The 7898-nt window shown below is 42.1% G+C and overlaps 1 non-coding gene across 1 annotated transcript; it reads left to right on the top strand.

Moving 5' to 3' along the window:
- The first annotated feature begins 3850 nt into the window (after nt 1-3850).
- trnag-gcc (transfer RNA glycine (anticodon GCC)) lies at nt 3851-3921 on the top strand. Its single transcript has one exon. It is a non-coding gene; the product is annotated as a tRNA-Gly (tRNA).
- The last annotated feature ends 3977 nt before the right edge of the window (nt 3922-7898 follow it).

Here is a 7898-nt window from a genome sequence, read left to right as displayed (position 1 = left end):
CGACCCCCCTCCCTTTAGAAACAACTGTTGCCATGTAATCAGGGGAAAGTCCAAATAAAAGAGGAGGCGTACAATCTTTCGTCAGAGCGTAGTGGAAGACTGTACAAAGAGTACAGACTGACGTTTCTCCTCAAAGTAAATTATGTCTCTGTTTAATTCCTTGCTTCTTGTCCGTTTAATGGATGTCATCAGTGTTTGAACCTGACAGTTAAATAAAGGAGACAAGACCTTCTTATTTCAGTATGTCTTATAAATGTTCATTTTACCATTTAGTTCAATGCAGACCGGCAGGATGTAGTGCACAGGGCTTTTATTGTGAAGCCCAAGAGTGCATTTAGGAGCGCTTGATGAACGAGTGAAGTGACGGCGAGGAAGACAACATTGGATGTAAATAAATGAGATGTAGCCATCCCAATCATAGGATCGTAGCAGGACTGGTATTTGCCTTTTTGAGCTGGTCGATGGTTAACACAGCTGTGGCCCAGTGAAGGCTGTAATGATTCATCGAGGAATCAATTAATTCGATTAGAAAAAAGCATTTATGTGTAATTTTTTGCTTCGATGATTCGTTTAATGAGTAAAATAAGCGCAAGACCAATCAAGTAGGAGCACGGTCCACCTCCTGCTGGTTATTTTGTTGTGAAGTTAGGTTGATCATTAATGTCAGTGTGTCTAAAATAAGTATATTGGCTTATTTGGCTTCAGGTTATGCCATACTTGCCAACCCTCCCGGATTTTCCGGGAGACTCCCGAAATTCAGCGCCTCTCCCGAAAACCTCCCGGGACAAATTTTCTCCCGAAAAACTCCTGAAATTCAGGCGGACCTGAGTGACGTGTTGACAACACACAACAACAGTGTCTACCGTAAAGCAGTTTGTCTGCCGTAAACAGCAATGTTGTGACACTTTTAAACAGGACAATACTGCCATCTACTGTACATGCATATGTGACCCACCCATAATGTGTCACATTTTGTGGTTTGAATTCGTTTTTGGAGCTGTCATTACACATTTATCAGTATTCACATTGGTCAGTAGGGGGCAGTAGGGCGTTTTTTTCCCAATTGAATGCTATCACCTGCAGACCGGAAGTGTCTTGTCATTCTGATGAGCGCGACCAGTCTGTGAACAATTGAAACGTCCTGTGTGCTTTTTCCTCCTGTATAACAGGTTAGTTTTGGTGAATCAACTCACTGAATAATATCCATGTGATCTTTATAAGTTTAAGTACACATTCTGATGGTGGAGCCTAACTCTAAAGTGTTTGTGAGTTGTAGTTTGTAAATGAACACTGAAATTCAAGTATTTATTTTATTTATATATATATATATATATATATATATATATATATATATATATATATATATATATATATATTTACCGTGATGACGGACTGGCAGTGTGTCGCGCCTCGCCAAGGAGCAGCGAGAATACCAAGAAGCGCATATGCCAAATTTTCAAAGAGAACGGCCTACGGATCACGATTGAAGCCAACAAGCAAACCGTCAACTTCCTTGACGTCACTTTCAACCTGAGAAATAACAGCTACCAACCATTCACGAAATCCAACACAACACTCCAATACGTGCACCATGACAGCAACCACCCACCCACCACCACGAAAAGAATACCTACCGGAATTAATAAAAGGCTATCGATGCTGTCATCTAGCAAAGCTGAATTTGACCAAGCAACCCCCCCGTACCAAAAAGCCCTTGATGAAAACCGATACAATTTCACCCTCACCTATGAACCCACGCCAGGAAACCAGCCAAAGAAGAACAGAAAACGAAACGACATCATCTGGTACAACACCCCATACAGCAAAAACGTCTCAACTAACATTGGACACAAATTCCTCAATCTGATTGACAAACACTTTCCCAAAGACAACACCCTAAGAAAAGTATTCAACAAGAACAACATTAAATTGAGCTACAGCTATATGAACAATATACGACAAATCATCTCAAACCACAACAAAACAATTGCAAATGAGCCGTCGGCCCCCGGACAGAGCGACTCCAAAACCAACGAAGGCTGTAACTGTCGAAAGAAACCTGATTGCCCTCTCAACGGGGGGTGCTTACAAACATCAGTTGTCTACCAATCTAAGGTAATACGCAAGGACATTAACACATCCGACACATATGTAGGATTAACCGAGGGAGAATTCAAAACCAGATGGAACAATCACAAGGCTTCTTTCAGGAACCAAAACCTGCGGAATACCACAGAGCTCAGCAAACACATTTGGCACCTCAAAGACAATAATGTTGAATATTCAATAACATGGCAAATTCTTGCATCCAGCACACCTTACAATAGTGGTAATAAAAGATGCAACCTATGCTTGAAAGAGAAACTGTTTATTATTTACCGTCCAGACCTGTCATCCCTCAACAAGCGCAGCGAAATTGTAACAGCATGCCGCCACAGACGGAAACACCTCCTAGGTAACACATGAGCCAATCACCACGCCCCTACGCCAGCCTGTAACCACCCACTCTGTGCCCTATATAAACCATGGTATGTGAATGCTCCCATTAAAATCTCCTGATGATTGAGGGTACCCCCCCCTCATGAAACAGGCCTGTAGAGATGAAATAGTCTTGTGATTTTTTTCCCCACACATACATATATATATGTATATATATATATATATATAGCTAGAATTCACTGAAAGTCAAGTATTTCTTATATATATATATATATATATATATATATATATATATATATATATATATATATATATATATATATATATATCTTAACCACGCCCCCAACCACGCCCCCGCCCCGCCCCCCACCCCCCACCTCCCGAAATCGGAGGTCTCAAGGTTGGCAAGTATGGGTTATGCCTTTGTTGCTTCTTCTTTTTTTTACTTTGAAATGAGTTTATTGGATATTCAACAGGCGTTTGCTGCTCTACGCAAATTATTCATGAAGGGGACATTAATATGCGATGTAAAGGTCGGACAGGCCACACGTTTTTTCTTTTTTTTTTTTCTTTTTCTCGAGCTGTTAATACACGCTGGTGGTGTCAAATTGCAATTTATACTGTAACTTTACAAGTAACTGCATGTTTTTATTTATTTGCCTATCGTTCACAATCAATATGAGAGACATGGATGTTATTTTTGTTATGCATTCTGTTGCGTTTGGACCAGTTGTTCCTCCCAGGGAATTCAAGTCACAATTCGCTCCCAAGCTCTTTACGACACTTAAAGCTGAGTTGAAAAACCACCAGAGACAGAATAGGTATTTTGTTGTATATTTTCAAAGCTTTGCCAATATACATTTTCAGACCAGTCTAACCCTAGAACATTCTATTGCGCCTCCCAAAATGGTCTGTCCTCCCAACGCCAAAAACCCCTCTTTCCTTCCCCCTCCCTAGCCATAATGCAAGCACAATGTCTCCCTAGTCATAATACATTCCAAAGAACTCAAGGTTAACACACACAGTTTACTTGCTGACATTGGTGGTTCAGTGGTAGAATTCTCGCCTGCCACGATTCCCGGCCAATGCACCAAATTGTTGCGTTTGGACCAGTTGTTCCTCCCAGGGAATTCAAGTCACAATTCGCTCCCAAGCTCTTTACGACTGAGTTGAAAAACCACCAAAGACAGAATAGGTATTTTGTTGTATATTTTCAAAGCTTTGCCAATATACATTTTGAGACCAGTCTAACCCTAGAACATTCTATTGCGCCTCCCAAAATGGTCTGTCCTCCCAACACCAAAAACCCCTTCTTTCCTTCCCCCTCCCTAGCCATAATACAAGCACAACGTCTCCCTAGTCATAATACATTCCAAAGAACTCAAGGTTAACACACACAGTTTACTTGCTGACATTGGTGGTTCAGTGGTAGAATTCTCGCCTGCCACGCGGGAGGCCCGGGTTCGATTCCCGGCCAATGCACCAAATTGTTGCGTTTGGACCAGTTGTTCCTCCCAGGGAATTCAAGTCACAATTCGCTCCCAAGCTCTTTACGACACTTAAAGCTGAGTTGAAAAACCACCAGAGACAGAATAGGTATTTTGTTGTATATTTTCAAAGCTTTGCCAATATACATTTTGAGACCAGTCTAACCCTAGAACATTCTATTGCGCCTCCCAAAATGGTCTGTCCTCCCAACGCCAAAAACCCCTCTTTCCTTCCCCCTCCCTAGCCATAATACAAGCACAACGTCTCCCTAGCCATAATACATTCCAAAGAACTCAAGGTTAACACACACAGTTTACTTGCTGACAGAGCATCAAGAGAAGAATTGGAAAACACGAACTGTTTTCAAATATGACTAAGAAATGAAAGAAGTACAACTTAAATTCGGATATCTGCCTCCGACAATTCTAAATATTAAAAAAGAAATGCGATCAAAAAACCGCTTACAATGGAGCCTGCAGAAGCCACTATACTTTGCCTATGGAGACCCTAAAACATCCAAACACCTTCATTAGGGTTTTATATGCAATAATATACAATAAACCTTATTCCTGCTCAAGCAGTACAGTACCGTATTTTCCGCACTATTAGCCGCACCTAAAAACCACAAATTTACTCAAAAGCTGACAGTGCGGCTTATAACCCGGTGCGCTTTATATATGGATTAATATTAAGATTCATTTTCATAAAGTTTCGGTCTCGCAACTAGGGTAAACAGCCGCCATATTTTTTCCCCGTAGAAGAGGAAGTGCTTCTTCTTCTACGCAAGCAACCGCCAAGGTAAGCACCCGCCCCCATAGAACAGGAAGCGCTTCTTCTTCTACTGTAAGCAACCACCCGCCCGCGTAGAAGAAGAAGAAGAAGAAGCGCGCGGATATTACGTTTCATTTCCTTTGTGTGTTTACATCTGTAAAGACCACAAAATGGCTCCTACTAAGCGACAGGGATCCGGTTCATGAAAAGACGCAATCTCTCCATCCGCACACGGACTACTATTTCACAGCAACTGCCTAAAGACTTTCAAGAAAAGCTGGCTACTTTCCGTGCATATTGTTAAAACTGTAACGACTGGGTCGCATAGTGATGCGGGTGTGGTTCTCCCAAGGATGCAGACGGCTTCGGACACAGCTTGCAGGTAGGAAAAATGATTTATTTTAAATATAAATAATATGATGAATAAACAAAAGGGCGAGCGTGGGAGCTAGCAAACCAAAAGAGCCTAGCGTGAGAACTAGTAGCTAAGAAACAGTAAATAATCGTCGTCATCAGTTGTGTGAGAACAAACTACGAAGCCAGACAGAGTGAGGCCAGAGCAAAGACTAAATAGCCCTCTGATTAGCGCCTGGGCAACAGGTGCGCGTCCCGAACACTAACCAGAGGCAGGTGCGCACAATCTGCCGTCATGGCAACAGAAACAAACTAAACTCAAGGTGCTGAAAACACGTGACACAAACATAAACAAACTCTGATCCGGGCAGCGGATCATAACACAAACAAGATAGCTGAAAAAAAGATCCGGCCAGAGAACATTATCAACATGGACGAGGTTCCACTGACTTTTGATATTCCTGTGAACCGCACTGTGGATGCAACGGGAGCACGTACGGTGAATATTCGCACCACAGGGAATGAGAAGTCATCCTTCACTGTGGTTCTAGCTTGCCATGCTAATGGCCAGAAACTTCCACCCATGGTGATAATCAAAAGGAAGACCTTGCCAAAAGAGACCTTTCCAGCCGGCGTCATCATAAAAGCTAACTCGAAGGGATGGATGGATGAAGAAAAGATGAGCGAGTGGTTAAGGGAAGTTTACGCGAAGAGGCCGGGTGGCTTTTTTCACGCAGCTCCGTCCATGTTGATATACGACTCCATGCGCGCCCACATCACGCTGGTTTTTAATATATTATTAAAGTTTGACTGACCTATCTGACTGTTTTTTTGACATTCCCTTTAGCGCAGTTAGATGCGGCTTACAACACGGGGCGGCTTATAGGTGGACAAAGTTTTGAAATACGCCGTTCATTGAAGGCGCGGCTTATAACCCAGGGCGGCTTATGGTGCGGAAAATACGGTATTTAAATGTATATTTGCTGAATTGAATGTGTTTCTTGGCCCACTCCATCCATCAACGACTAGTTGTGTGTAATTAAACATTACATGCAAGTGTTGAGTAACCACCATCCATTATTCATGTGTTTTTGGGCCAGTCTTCTAGTAATTAGCTCATTCCAAGTTGCCCCGGGTGTTTTAAAGCGGAGCATCAAGCTGAGTGTTGACGGCTATAGAATGTTTTTAAAAAAGGCCCTCCGTGGGGCGGCGGTGCATCCACGCCTTCTTCTTCTGTCCGTTGCCAGCCTGCGGCGTCACAAATGATAAGCCTCCCATTCATATGTAAAACTGTGATCCTGCATGGCTGCTGGACTTGTGATGAGAGTGGCTCAAAATGCCACACGGAGCTCATTAATCAGAGAGGAGCGGATGGTTGCCGGTGGAGGTGATTGCACCTGCAATCCTGACGAAAAGTTAAGTATGGCTTCCTCACGCTCCCACGGATGCTCTTTGTCAGGGTGAACTTCACACCTTCTTTCAAACAATGCATGAAAGAAACATGATGACATGTTAATGTGATATATTACATGTGTACTTTATATTTAACATCAACATAGTCATATTTAACATGTACAATCAGCTGTACTTTATATTTAACATCAATACAGTAATATATTGATGCACACGCATCTCATATGTGTGGGTGCCATCATATTGCACTCTATTTGTATCTCTTATGTGTGACTGCCATCATATTGCACTCTACACGTATCTCTTATGAGTGACTGCCATTATATTGCGGTCTACACTTATCTCGTATGTGTGACTGCCATTATATCGCGGTCTACACGTATCTCTTATGTGTGACTGCCATAATATTGCGGTCTACACGTATCGCTTATGTGTGACTGCCATTATATTGCAGTCTACACTTATCTCTTATGTGTGACTGCCATTATATTGCGGTCTACACGTATATCTTATGTGTGACTGCCATCATATTGCAGTCTACACGTATCTCTTATGTGTGTATGCCATCATATTGCGGTCTACACGTATCTCTTATGTGTGATTGCCATTATATTGCAGTCTACACATATATATTATGTGTGACTGCCATCGTATTGCAGTCCACACTTATCTCTTATGTGTGACTGCCATCATATTGCAGTCCACACGTATCTCTACTGTGTGATTGCCATCATATTGCGGTCTACACGTATCTCTTATGTGTGACTGCCATCATATTGCACTCTACCCATATCTCTTATGTGTGACTGCCATCATATTGCAGTCTACACGTATCTCTAAAGTGTGACTGCCATCATATTGCACTCTACACGTATCTCTTATGTGTGAATGCCATCATATTGCACTCTATACGTATCTCTTATGTGTGACTGCCATCATATTGCAGTCTACACGTATCTCTTATGTGTGACTGCCATCATATTGCGGTCTACACGTATATTTTATGTGTGACTGCCATTATATTGCGGTTTACACGTATTGCTTATGAGTGACTGCCAACATATTGTGGTCTACACGTATCTCTTATGTGTGACTGCCATCATATTGCACTCTACACGTATCTCTTATGTGTGACTGCCATCATATTGCACTCTACACATATCTCTTATGTGTGACTGCCATTATATTGCGGTCTACACGTATCTCTTATGTGTGACTGCCATTATATTGCGGTCTACACGTATCTCTTATGTGTGACTGCAATCATATTGCGGTCTACACGTATCTCTTATGTGTGACTGCCATTATATTGTGGTCTACACGTATCGCTTATGTGTGACTGCCATTATACTGCGGTCTACACGTATCTCTTATGTGTGACTACCATTATACACACTTATCTCTTATGTGTGACTGCCATCATATTGCACTCT

Source organism: Nerophis lumbriciformis, linkage group LG38 (genome assembly GCF_033978685.3).
Source record: "Nerophis lumbriciformis linkage group LG38, RoL_Nlum_v2.1, whole genome shotgun sequence".
NCBI classification, from domain to species: Eukaryota; Metazoa; Chordata; class Actinopteri; order Syngnathiformes; family Syngnathidae; genus Nerophis; species Nerophis lumbriciformis.
This window is presented reverse-complemented; position numbering and strand designations above follow the sequence as displayed.